Source organism: Neophocaena asiaeorientalis, unplaced genomic scaffold, assembly GCF_003031525.2.
Source record: "Neophocaena asiaeorientalis asiaeorientalis breed wild unplaced genomic scaffold, Neophocaena_asiaeorientalis_V1.1 scaffold250, whole genome shotgun sequence".
In the NCBI taxonomy this organism is placed as follows: Eukaryota; Metazoa; Chordata; class Mammalia; order Artiodactyla; family Phocoenidae; genus Neophocaena; species Neophocaena asiaeorientalis.
The window spans coordinates 963,567-977,724 of NW_020172476.1; the positions used below are offsets into that span (position 1 = coordinate 963,567).

General features: G+C 36.2%; 1 pseudogene; it reads left to right on the forward strand.

Annotated features, from left to right (window-relative positions):
• Positions 1-1,290: 1,290 nt before the first annotated feature.
• Positions 1,291-13,744, forward strand: LOC112395117 (AP-5 complex subunit mu-1 pseudogene; annotated as a pseudogene).
• Positions 13,745-14,158: the final 414 nt, after the last annotated feature.

A 14,158-nucleotide genomic window follows, 5' to 3' on the forward strand; every position in this document is an offset into this window, starting at 1 on the left:
AATCCCAATCAAGAGTTGAATGAATAAAATACGATATGGTCAAACAATGGAATGCTCTACAGAAATGAGAATAAATGATTTACACCTACTTGCAACAACATGGATGAATCTCAGATATATTATTTTGAGCCAAAGAAGCCAGATACCAAAAGTGTATGATTCTATTGATGTACAGTTTAAAACAGGCAAAATGAATCTATAATATTAAAAATCAGAATAGTGATTACCCTGGGGGAGAAATGAATAGATGATTACATGCTAGATTTTTCTAGGATGCTGCTAGGATGTTCTGTTCCTACATGCCAGTGCTGGTTACAGGTGTAGTAAATTTATAAATTAATCCCCCCATTTCTGATTTGTGTATTTTTCTGTATATATATATTATACTTCCACAAAAATGTCAAAAAAGGAGAAAAAATATCTTTAACATTTTTTCAAAATCTTTCACCAATGCGTTTCCCTAAATTGCAACGCTCAATCTAGGAATAATATCATTTAAAAAATTTTTATTAATTTTATTTTTTGCTGTGTTGGGTCTTTGTTGCTGTGTGCGGGCTTTCTCTAGTTGCGGTGAGCAGGGGCTACTCTTTGTTGCGGTACGTAGGCTTCTCATTGCGGTGGCTTCTCTTGTTGCAGAGCACAGGCTCTAGGCGCTCAGGCTTCAGCAGTTGTGGCTCGCGGGCTCTAGAGTGCAAGCTCAGTAGTTGTGGTGCACGGGCTTAGTTGCTCTGCAGCATGTGGTATCTTCCGGACCAGGGCTCGAACCCGTGTCCCCTGCATTGGTAGGCAGATTCTTAACCACTGTGCCACCAGGGAAGCCCTATCATATTTAATACGGTGTGTTAAAGGGGCAAAGTAATTTCAGCAAAAGAGTTGATTCAGACTAGGCTATGCCACGCACACACACACACACACACACACACACACACACACACCCCAGAGACGCACACTCACATATATCTTCTAAGGAAATAAAATTATTCTCAGATTCAATGAGGTCTAAATCCATATTAATAAAGAATGATTGTTTTCCTAAAGCAATAATTGGTAGAAATATGACATGCCAGAAATGAAAAAAAAACTCCTTTATATTATTATGCGAAGCAATTTCAAACTTATTTATAGCTATATCTGGTTTTTCCAAACTCTATCCGGAGACATAATTGTTCATTAAAAATTGTCCTGTTATTGTGATTTCTCCCCCAAAACACCATTTATTTCTCTTCATTCAGACTGTACAAGAAACCTGCTAAAGAAGCTAAAGAGTTTTTAGTGTTTTACTAACTCAAGATGGAAATGATTGGGCAGTGTGACACACACTGCTCCCAAGTAAGTGCTGGTATTTATGACTAATTTCCCCGTAGCACCTCTCATCCGATTTAAGAGGAGTTAAATCTCCTATGTTCTCCGAGCCAGGAGAAACCTACAAATGTTGTTGAATATTTTTGGCATGTAAGAATTAAATGTTATCTTAAAGAGAGCATTACAAACTAATGGAAAAGTATTTTTTAAAAAATACAGTTTTTAGAAAAGTGGTTGGAAAAAATTAAGTTTGGATCTTTACATCATAGAACAACTAAACTATATGCCGCCCAATAAATTTACAAGTTATGTGTAAAAATGAACAGTCTTAAAACACCAAAAACAGTACAAACAAAATGTAAAATGATGATGTTCTAAGGGAAAATAATCAGAGGTGAATAAGGTGACATATTAAGTACACATTTTATAGATATTTTAAACCCTGAATAGTCACAGATAACATTAAAAGATTAAAAAATAAACTTGTAAATTTTGTAATAAGTATGATCAAAGTTAATTTTTAATATGTAAAAATGTCATAAATCTAAATTTATTAACATATACAGCAATAAAAATAGATGTGAAAGAATGGGTACAATTTTTTAAAGAAGTGTTTTACTTTAATATTGATATAATTACTTAATTTAAAATAACTAAATTCTATTTGCTGCCAAAATTTTTTTTAGGACTAGTACTTTGTGAGAGAGGGTATGGTGTGACCAGAAATTATTACTGTTGATGAAAGATAAAATTGTGGTGCAGGTCTGGAAATTATTTTGGAGGTCTATATAGAGAGGACAAAAGTATTTTTCTATCCTTTGGGCCAGAATTAAATTCCTCAAAACTTCATTCATAGGTGTGGCAATTTAGGTGAGAATATGCATTATAGAATTGTTTACAGGGGAAAAAAAGAACTAACCTACAAATTAATAGATGAGATTGTTCAGTAATTTATGTTACTCATATGTTATAGAATGTTATTCATCAAATATTTTATACTTTTGAAGAATATTTAATATAGCCTAATGCTAAAAGCAAGTATTGAGTTAAAAAATATACAATAATGTATTTGCAGGATAGTAGTTTAATGTCAATTTTATAAATATATATCTATTTCTACCTTCATTATTTTTTATCCGTCTATTTATTAATCATCTGAGTAGTGAAAAACTTTTCAGCATAACAAAATATTAAACTTTGGATATTGGAATTATCAATAATTTAATCTCCTTTTTATATTCTTATATTGTCCAACATTTCTCAGGGAACACTTTTAAAATCAGAATAAACTGTTGAAAATAAATGGCCTCATTCCTCTTAAGTTTTTTCACCTTTGCTTTTCTTATCTTACTGTAGTTGTACAATGTACATGTACAATGTATATTTGTAAAATGTAGCCAGTTGTACAATGTACATGTACAATGCATATTTGTACACTGTAGCCAGCACAGAATAGCACATCATGTATAAAAGGAAATTTTTTGTTATTCATTAATTCACCTACTAGATCATATTGGACTACTCCTCCTTATATTCCACAAATAATCATGTATTTAAACTTCTAAAATTTCATCAAAAGTCTTTACTATTTCCAACCTCTCTGCAACTGATAAATCAGTTTCTCAAAGAATATAGTTTTTCTGCTGATTTCTGTTTCTAAGATCTTAAAACTTAACAATTAGAGCTAAATTACATATAACCACACAAATCTGCATCTTCTCAAAAGTAGTTGAGGTAAACAAATTAAATAGTTCTTAGTAATTGAATATAACCTATCAAAATTATGGCAGACAATGAAACTTTTTTACATATTTCCAATCTAGAAATTTGTTTTAAGTGGCATCTGATTACCTTTCCTTTCCTTTCTCCAAGTCAAAAATGAAGTCTACTTTACTGTAATATAACCGGTAATCTGAAATAAATGCCATATTTTTTTCATAAGTCAAAACCTGTGTACATTACCTTCATGAACTTCAGACTCATCAACATCAGCATCAGAAAGGAATACAGGATTCCAAATTAGTATTTCAATATCTCTTTGTTAATGTGAAAATCATTTACTGAAGCCTAGCCAATCAAAACAAAAAGAAATTGGATGTACACCAGGATTGAGGATTTCTGCCAATGTTTCCTTTATGTAAATAGCACCAGAAAAAGAAACAGACAAAAATATCTCCAGAATCTGCTTAGACTTTCAAATCAAGGGTCACCTGGAAATGTTTTCTCACATAGATGATTGCCAAAATTTGTATACTTATTAGAGAACTTTTCAAACAACTAGATTTCTTATTGCATATGAACTCAGAGGGCCTCTGTGGGTTTTGCAGTGGTACTGAGCTGGACTCACATCTCTGAGTTGCCATATTCCACCTATATGACCCTAAGCCTACAATGTCCTCTCTGTCAAGAATGACCTTCCTCTTCCTTTCTGCTTAGAGAATCATCTCATTTTTCAAAACTCGGAAAAAAAGAAAAGATAGCATACTTCCAGGAACTTTTGGTGTCATTGAAGGGAGAATCTCTCTACATTGAAAATTAGAAATAACTATGAACAAGCAAATGGTAAACTGATCCATACGGGATGAAACTACATAAAGTTGAGTTTGGAGATATTAAGAAAGTTGCTATACAAATGAAAAATGAATTTTAATATTTAGTTTTGGCATAAGATAAAATAGCTAGCATTTTATTTTTATATACAAAAATAAAAATAAAGTTATGGCAAAATTAAAATTCCAAAGTAATCAAATACTGCCTTTTACATATGTCTTTTGCAAATGGTAGGCACACAGCAGGAAAAAACAGCACTGAGTGAATGGAAACATGTAATATGATAAAGGAAAAAATGAGAGGATATGAGAAATGATGTAAGAAGTTACAATTAATCATGGTTTCACCAGCCTCAGAGAGACAATTTTGAAATGCAGGCTTTCACTTGACAGTAGCCCTTTTCCTCTCTGAGGGGGGGCCTACAGAAACCCACTGAAGTTTAAGACATCATCTGAGGGTAAGAAGGACCTTTTATTCCTTATTATTATTTTACCTTCACTTCTCACCACCCTCACATATGTACCAGCAGGAGGAGGAGGATACTCTGCGAGGTTTCCAGCAGCCATGTGTACTTTGTGGCAGATACAGAGGGGTTATCAAAGGACACTTGCTAAATTCACATAGTATTATGTATTACGAAAACCACAATAGAATAATGATAATTATAATTGATTTAATTTTTGATTTAAACTTGCTAAGATTCCTTTTTGTGGCCACATTTAAAACAAAGATGTGTTCATAGGTGACACATGATAGAAAATGTGCTTTATTTAAAACTGAGCCAGATAAGCACACACTGGGTTTGTATTTATCACCTAAAATGGCACCACAACGTGGTAAGATGTATACACAGATTTCAATTCACTGGGCTCCTTAAATATGCATAAAATGTGAACTGCTCTGCATAGGTGCACTTCCTTACTGAAAAGAATCACATTTGGTGGTAAACTAGGAAGTCAAAATGCAATGATTAAAAGTTTATATAATTAAGACAGAAAAAAGATGAAGACGATGGGGACAAGGGATATTTCTTATTTATCTCATTCGAAGCAGTAAGCAAAGAATCAGGAAAAATGTGGCACTAAATAAATTCGTCATGGTTTTAATCATTTAACAAATATTACATTTCTACTATGGCAGTCTTCTAAATGTGGGGGAGGGAGGGAATGGGATATAAAGGTAAGGGAATCATATTCTAGTGATAAGGATAGTGTTTGTTGAATGGATGACTATACCTACCTGGGTAAATTCAACTAAAGAAGGGGAGAAAGTTCAGATAGGCATAAAGATTTGGAAAGAATCTTTTTATTGTATGCATATTACCTATACTTTAGATTTATAGAACATTTATTTTATCAAAACTTTATATTTACAGATTATTATTTTACCTCACAACAACACTCCAAGAAGGTATTAACATAACCATTTCATTAATAAGTAAGGCTCAAAGTAGTGAATTGTATTGCTTAAATTCCCATAACTATTAGGGGTCAAGTAGAATCTTGAACCCAGGTTCTGGTGGTTTCTTTTGTTTTACTTTATGGAAGAGAGTGCATCTTCTCTACTACAGGCACACCTGAGAGATATTGTGAGTTCAATTCCAGATCACATCAATAAATTAAATCACAATAAAGTGAGTCACACAAATTTTTTTTGGCTTCGCAGTACATAAAAAGTTTGTTTACACTATACTCTAGCCTATTAAGTGTGCAATAGCATTATGTCTAAAAAAACAATGTACATACCTTAATTTAAAAAAATACTTTAGGGCTTCCCTGGTGGCGCAGTGGTTGAGAGTCCGCTTGCCGACGCAGGGGACACGGGTTCGTGCCCCGGTCCGGGAGGATCCCACATGCTGCAGAGCGGCTGGGCCCATGAGCCATTACCGCTGAGCCTGCGCATCCGGAGCCTGTGCTCCGCAACGCGAGAGGCCACAGCAGTGAGAGGCCCGCGTACTGCAAAAAAAAAAAAAAAAAACTTTATTGCTAAAATATGCTAACCATCCTCTGAGCCTTTAGCGAAGTCCTAATCTTTAGCTGATGGAGGTTCCTGTCTTAACATTGATAGCTGCTGACAGATTAGGTGGTGGTTGCTGAAGCTGGGGTATCTGTGGCAATTTCTTTAAATAAGACAAAAATGACGTTTGCCCCATTGATGGACTCTTCCTTTCACGAAAGATTTCTCTGTAGCTCACAGTGCTGTTTGATAACATTTTACACCCAGCTGAATTTCTTTCAAAATCAGAGTCAATCCTCTTAAATCTTGCTGCTGCTTTATCAAATAAGTTAACATCATATTCTAAATCCTTTCTTGTCATTTAAGCAATCTTCAAGCATCTCCACCAGAAGTAGCTTTCATCCCAAGAAAACACTTTCTTTCTCATCTATGAGAAGCAATTCCTCATCTGTTCAATTTTTAACATGAAATTGCAGGCATTCAGTCACATCTTCAGGCTCCACTTCTAATTCTAGTTCTTTCCACCACATCTACAGTTACTTTCTCCACTGAAAACTTGAATCCCTTAAAGTCATCCATGGGGATTGCAATCAGCTTCTTCCAAACTCCTGCTAATATTGTTATTTTAGCCTCTTCCCAGGAATCATAAACATTCATAATGGCACCTGGAATGATGAATCCTTTCCGTAAGGTTTTCAATTTACTTTGCCAAGGTCCATCAGAAGAATCGCCATTTATAGGTTATAGCCTTGTGAAATGTATTTCTTAAATAAGACCTGAAAGTCAAAATTACTCCTTGTCCCATGGGCTGCAGAATGGATGTTGTGTTAACAGGCATGACAGCAGCATTAATCTCCTTGTACATATCCATCAAAGATCTTGGGTGACCAGGTGCATTGTCAGTGAGAAGTCATATTTAGAAAGGAATCTTTTCTGAGCAGTAGGTCGGCACAGTGGGCTTAAATGATGTTGTAAACAGATGTACCATCATCTAGACTTTGTTGTTCCATTTCTAAAGCACAGGCAGAATAGATTTAGCATCATTTTTAAGGGCCCTGGGATTTTGGGGATGGTAAATGAGACCTGGCTTTGACTTTAAGTCACCAGATGCATTAGCCCTTAGACAGGCTGAGAGTCAGCCTGTCTGTCCTTTAAAACTTTGAAGCCAGGCATTGACTTCTCCTCTCTACCTATGAAAGTCCTAGATGGCATCTTCTTCCAACATAAGGTTGTTTCATCTACATTGAAAATCTGTTGTTTAGTATATCCACCTACATTAATTATCTGAGCTAGATCTTCTGGATAACTTGCTGCAGTTCTACGTGAACACTCATGGTTTCACCTTACACTTTTATGTTACAGAGATGGCTTCTTTCCTTAACCCTCATGAACCAACCGCTGCTGGCTTCAAATCTTTTTTCTGCAGCTTCCTTACCTCTCTCAGCCTTAACAGAATTGAAATGAGTTAGAGCCTTGTTTTGGATTAGGCTTTGGCTCTAGGGAATATTGTGTATGATTTGGTGTATCCAAACCACTAATACTTTCTCCATAACTAGAAATAAGTCTGTTTTGTTTTCTTAACATTTGTGTGTTCACTGGACCAGCACTTATAATTTCCTTCAAGAACTTTTCCTTCACATTCACAACCTGGCTAACTGGTGCAAGAGGCCCAGACTTTGGCCTATGTCAGCTTTCAACATGCCTTCCTCACTAAGTTTAATCATTTCTAGCTTTTGATTTAAAGTGAGAGACTTGTGACTTTTCCTTTCAGTTGAACACTTAGAGGCCATTTTAGGGTTATTAATTGGCCTAATTTCAATATGGTTTTGTCCTCAGGAATAGGAAGGCCCGAGGAGAGGGAGAGAGATGGGGGAACAGCCGGCTGGTGGAGCAGTCAGAACATACGCACAATATTTATTAAGTTGACCACCTTATATGGCACAGTTTGTGGTGCCGCGACACAATTACAATAGTAACATCAAAGGTCACGGATCACAGTTCACCATAACAAATATAATGAAAAAGTTTGAAATATTGTGAGAATCACCAAAATGTAACACAGAGACATGAAGTGAGCAAATACTTCTAGAAAATATGGCACTGATAGTCTAGCTTGAAGAAATGTTGCCACAAATCTTCAATTTTTAAACAACGTTCTATCTGTGAAGTGCAATAAAGCAAAGCACAATAAGATGAGGTATGCTCTTACCTTCATGGAACCTGTCAGGGTTGTATTCCCATTAAGTCTCTTCCTGTGAAAACTAATCCAGTGAAAATAATATTGTACCTGCATCTGAAAAATCTCAGGCTCTATCTGATATTGCTGTGGACAAGCAGCTTGCCTGTGGTCATGCGTGCTCATGTACAGTTTCTTCATTTCTGAGGAGACTTCTACAAAGCTTCTATCCCACTACAATCAATGGTCCGTTGTCTAGTGTAGATTTTATTCTAGTTTTTCTTGTTGTCTGTTTATTAGTGCTCCTTGGGGTATTCTGCTTGTCACCCACTTTTACCAAAGTCTTGAAGAGGAGTTCCTTAGGATCAAGGCCTTGTCTGGTCTCACTGTTTCCTCGATAGGACTCAAAATTCTTCCAACTAGTGCCATTGGAGAGGTTACTATAGGGCAAGTCACACTTTATTTACTGTTCTCTATCTTTATTTTCCATGACACTATTATATAAAACATACAGGTGTATAAGACTTAATTAAAGCCTTGAGAAAATGAAATGTAATTACAGTGTAGGAGGAGAAAACTTTGGTATATGTGCCACATAATAATTTTCTTACAAAATAAGGGTACTTATTCAAGAGGTTAAGCTTTAAGGAGGCAGGCGGGGAAGAAGGTCCCTTTATAGAGAAAGACTATTTTCATCCTAATTTCTTTCATTCAGATTTTTTTCTCTCTTCAAAAATTGATCTAACCTCTGCTATTTTGCTAACCCTCTCTACCCACAAAATTTCATCTGATGCCAAGCTCCATATTCCTCCTTTTTTTAATCAGGTGAGATTAACACACTATGGGTGTGTCAGGACAGCTTCAGTAGGATAATCAGGGCTTTCTATTTGAGAGAAACGTATATTAATTACATTCTGAGAAGTACAGGAAATATCTATTCTTCCCTGACTGGATGAGGAGAAATGATATAATTCGTCTCTGCATATAGTAACTTTAGATTTAGAACTCTTTGACTTCACCCCCTTATGCAGTATTATTTGTAACCTTAATACCACACGGTCATCACCAACTTGTACTTTCCATGGAAATGTGCTTTTTTAGTTGATCTTAGAGTCCACAGGGCCAATTTTATAACTCACAAACAGGATGCAAGTCCCTTCTCATTCTGGTCTTCCCTTGGGAATTTCCAAGACAGATACTTTGTCAAAGTACTTACTTCTCTGCTATCCTAACACTCCATTAACTGCTTTTCACCTTTATCAACAGTTGTTTTGGTCATTAGTATTTGAATTGCAACAAGTTCATGCCAGTACTCATCATCACCTAAACTCTTGTTCAATTTTTCCTAAAAATCATTGTCTGCACTTCTCCTGATTGTCTGTTGCAAGTTCTCAAGCAGCTCAGTTGGTGATACTCAGTCTACCCACAGTGCACTTCAAGGCATGTATTGTACTCTTCCAGCATCAAGTATTTACAGCTGGGTGACTACCTGACTCCTGTTCTCCAGTGTTCCTTTTTTTTCCCAGGTAGTATGGCAATTTCTCCCTTATTTTCAGTTGTACCCACAACATAGTGGTATAGGTCCAAATATCAATACATTTGGAACTTCCACACTTAGCTCCTTGGTGGCAGGAAACCCCTATCATATTCGTTTGGATTGCTGTTAATAAAGGGATTTTCTTTTTACCTTTGATCATCCCAACCTCTGCTTTGAACTTAAGGGATGGGAAATGAGTCGGATAATGCTCAGGATATCTTTATTTTGTGCCAGGGATCACTATTCTCTTGTTATACTGTTGTGAAAATGTAAACCAAAATATATGAATTAATCAAAAAGATGGGTGGGATGGACTGAAGGCCACCAGATGAAAACCAAAGGAAATGTCTTTAGTTTGACTTGTTTCCAATTGATTAAAAGTCTTAAATTGAGTGAGGGTGTAGATTAACTGTGTTTTTTTGTTTTGTTTTGTTTGCTTGTTTGTTTATACTGTTGTCGCCTCTCCCGTTGCAGAGCACAGACTCCGGACGCGCAGGCTCAGCGGCCATGGCTCATGGGCCCAGCCACTCTGCGGCATGTGGGATCTTCCCAGACCGGGACACGAACCCGTGTCCCCTGCATCGACAGGCGGACTTTCAACCACTGTGCTACCAGGGAAGCCCTGCAGAATCTTATTAGTCATCAATTTTATACACATCAGTGTATACATATCAATCACAATTGCCCAATTCAGAACACCACCATACCCACCTCACCGCGGTTTTCCCCCCTTGGTGTCCATACGTTTGTTCTCTACATCTCTGTCTCAACTTCTGCCCTGCAAACCGGTTCATCTGTACCATTTTTCTAGGTTCCACATATATGCGTTAATATACAATATTTGTTTTTCTGTTTCTGACTTACTTCACTCTGTATGACAGTCTCTAGATCCATCCACGTCTCAACAAATGACTCAATTTCATTCCTTTTTAAGGCTGAGTAATATTCCATTGTATATATGTACCACATCTTCTTTATCCATTCATCTGTTGATGGGCATTTAGGTTGCTTCCATGACCTGGCTATTGTAAATAGTGTTGCAATGAACATTGGAGTGCATGTGTCTTATTGAATTATGGTTTTCTGCGGGTATATGCCCAGTAGTGGGATTGCTAGATCATATGGTAATTCTATATTTAGTTTTTTAAGGAACCTCCATACTGTTCTCCATAGTGGCTGTATCAATTTACATTCCCACCAACAGTGCAAGAGGGTTCCCTTTTCTCCACACCCTCTCCAGCATTTGTTGTTTGTAGATTTTCTGATGATGCCCATTCTAACCAGTGTGAGGTGATACTTCATTGTAGTTTTGATTTGCATTTCTCTAATAATTAGTGATGTTGAGCAGCTTTTCATGTACTTCTTGGACATCTGTATGTCTTCTTTGGAGAAATATCTATTTAGATCTTCTGCCTATTTTTGGATTGGGTTGTTTGTTTCTTTAATATTGAGCTGCATGAGCTGTTTATATTTTGGAGATTAATCCTTTGTCCATTGAATCATTTGCAAATATTTTCTCCCATTCTGAGGTCTGTCTTTTCATCTTGTTTATACTTTCCTTTGCTGTGCAAAAGCTTTTAAGTTTCATTAGGTCCCATTTGTTTATTTTTGTTTTTATTTCCATTACTCTAGGAGGTGGATCAAGAAAGATCTTGCTGTGATTTATGTCAAAGTGTGTTCTTCCTATGTTTTCCTCTAAGAATTTTATGGTGTCTGGTCTTACATTTAGGTCTCAAATCCATTTTGAGTTTATTTTTGTATATGGTGTTAGGGAGTGTTCTAATTTTATTGTTTTACATGTAGCTGTCCAGTTTTCCCAGCACCACTTATTGAAGAGACTGTCTTTTTTCCATTATATATCTTTGCCTCCTTTGTCACAGATTAGTTGACCATAGGTGCGTGGGTTTATCTCTGGGCTTTTTATCTTGTTCCATTGATCTATGTTTCTGTTTTTGTTCCATTATCATATTGTCTTGATTACTATAACTTTGTAGTATACTCTGAAGTCAGGGAGTCTGACTCCTCCAGCTCCATTTTTTACCCTCAAGACTGCTTTGGCTATTCGGGGTCTTTTGTGTCTCCGTAAAATTTGAAGATGATTTGTTCTTGTTCTGTAAATAATGCCATTGGTAGGTTGATAGGGATTGCATTGAATCTGTAGATTGCTATGGGTAGTATAGTCATTTTCACAATGTTGATTCTTCCAATCCAAGAACATGGTATATCTCTCCATCTGTTGGTATCATCTTTAATTCCTTTCATCAATGTCTTATAGTTTTCTGCATACAGGTCTTTTGTCTCCCTAGGTAGGTTTATTCCTAGGTATTTTATTTTTTTAATCTAGAAGAGGTGCCAATTTTTGTTCAGTAAAACAGATAACCACAAGGTTATCTTTTTTTAAAAATCTTTATTTTATATTAGAGTATAGTTGATTTACAGTGTTGTATTATTTTTGGGTGTATGGCAAAGTGATTCAGTTACACATATATATATAGCTATTCTTTTTCAAATTCTTTTCCCATTAAGTTATTACAGAATATTGAGTAGAGTTCCCTGTGATATATAGTAGGTCCTTGTTGATTATCTATTTTATATATAGTAGTGTGTACACAGTTTTATTTTATTGCTCTGTGAGATATTAACAAGTTTTGTATGTAACCAGGCAATCTTATTCTAACATTACTTTCTTAAATTTACTACAAATACCCTAGTTTCTTAAGTGTTGTGTGGACAAGTTTTAACATCTTCCCAGTTTCCTCATTAATTAATGAGTTAAATAAAATCTATGACAAAAGTTGTTTCTCAGGCTTTCCTGGTGGCACAGTGGTTGAGAGTCCGCCTGCCGATGCAGGGGATACGGGTTCATGCCCTGGTCTGGGAAGATTCCACATGCCGCGGAGTGGCTGGGCCCGTGAGCCATGGCTGCTGAGCCTGCGCGTCCAGAGCCTATGCTCTGCAACGGGAGAGGCTACAACAGTGAGAATCCTGTGTACCGCAAAAAAAAAAAAAAAAAGTTGTTTTTGAATGAGCCTGAAAGTCATGATTTTACCTTTCAAAAAATTTAACTTTAAACATTCTGCTCCCACCAGTGGGTTTCCATTTAGGATATTCTGGCTCATCCTTGTGTGATTTTGCTTGACTCTGCCATTCTGATTTCTAGTAGTACTGATGCAACCGATGATTCTACATTTAATAGGCCTTACAAATTTCCTGTTTTTTAAAAAATTTTTAATTATATATTTATTTTTTGCTGCATTGGGTCCTTGTCACTGCACAAGGGCTTTCTCTAGTTGAGAAGAGCAGGGGCCACTCTTCATTGTGGTGCACGGGATTCTCATTGTGGTGGCTTCTTTTGTTGCAGAGCATGGGCTCTTGTTCACGGGCTTCAGTAGTTTTGGTGTGTGGGCTCAGTAGTTGTGGCTCCTGGGCTCTAGAGTGCAGGCTCAGTAATTGTGGTGCACAGGCTTAGCTGCTCTGCGGCATGTGGGATCTTCCTGGACCAGTGATTGAACCTGTGACCCCTGCATTGGCAGGTGGATTCTTAACAACTGCACTACCAGGAAAGTCTACAGATTTCCTTTTAATTCACCTTTTAGAGTCATTCAGCTGATGCTATCAGAGGCTTCCAGGCCTCTGACCCACCAATTTTTATTTTTAATCAGATGAAAAAATTCAATTAAAAATAACTTCTGATTTAAAACTTCATGAAAATATACATAAAAGATAATTTAATTTTGTGAAGCTCATATGCCTTTTTATAATAGAAGTCCAATCACATATTTGGAATACAAATTTAGTTTCATCAGCTCAGAGGTTTTAAGAGAAAACTTTATTGATCTGGATTATTGACCCAAGGTTTCCAAAATTAATGAAGATTACTCTTTATGGAACTGTAAGTTTGGAGCCAAGAGCCAGGAGAAGCAGCCATTTGAACAGATTTGTACTGGAGATACAGTGTATTTAAACTTTCATTTTAGAATCTTTGATTACACAGTCACTGGGTGTTATGTATATATATCAGCATTCAGTGCAAGTTTTTATATCAGGAAAACCAAAATAAGTACACAGCAGAAACTAATTTATTCTGATTATTATTACACTTGAAATTCTAAAGCTCCTGCTCCAATAACATATGGATCCTTGTTACTGTAATTTTGTCATGTTTAAGAGAGAAAATTTCATGTAATGGGCTGAATCTCATCCATAATACCATGAATCTCTGATGTCTGAAAGTAGAAAAGTAAATGATGTGATGACATTGAGGCCTGGATGGGACTCTCAAGAAACTCATCCAGCAGACCACTCCTCTACCTGCAAGAAGCCTTCTCACTTGCCAGTCCTGTATCACCACTACCACCCCAGGGTTCCAGGAGACACAGTTGAGGATGCCTGCCTAAGAGCATTCTAGAAGCTGTATGAACTCCCATATTTTCATAGTTATTTCTCTTTTTTGTTCTCTTTCTGGTAAACATGGTGGATTTACCTTTATAATAGTGATGTAAAGCTTCCTCTTTAAATAAATTTAAATTAAAAATGAATTCATACAAGAGAACTGTTGAGTAAATTATAGTTCTATTGGCATATGGCTAGAACAAAGCTTGAAACTCAAATAAGTGCACAAAAGTAATCTTGTGCCT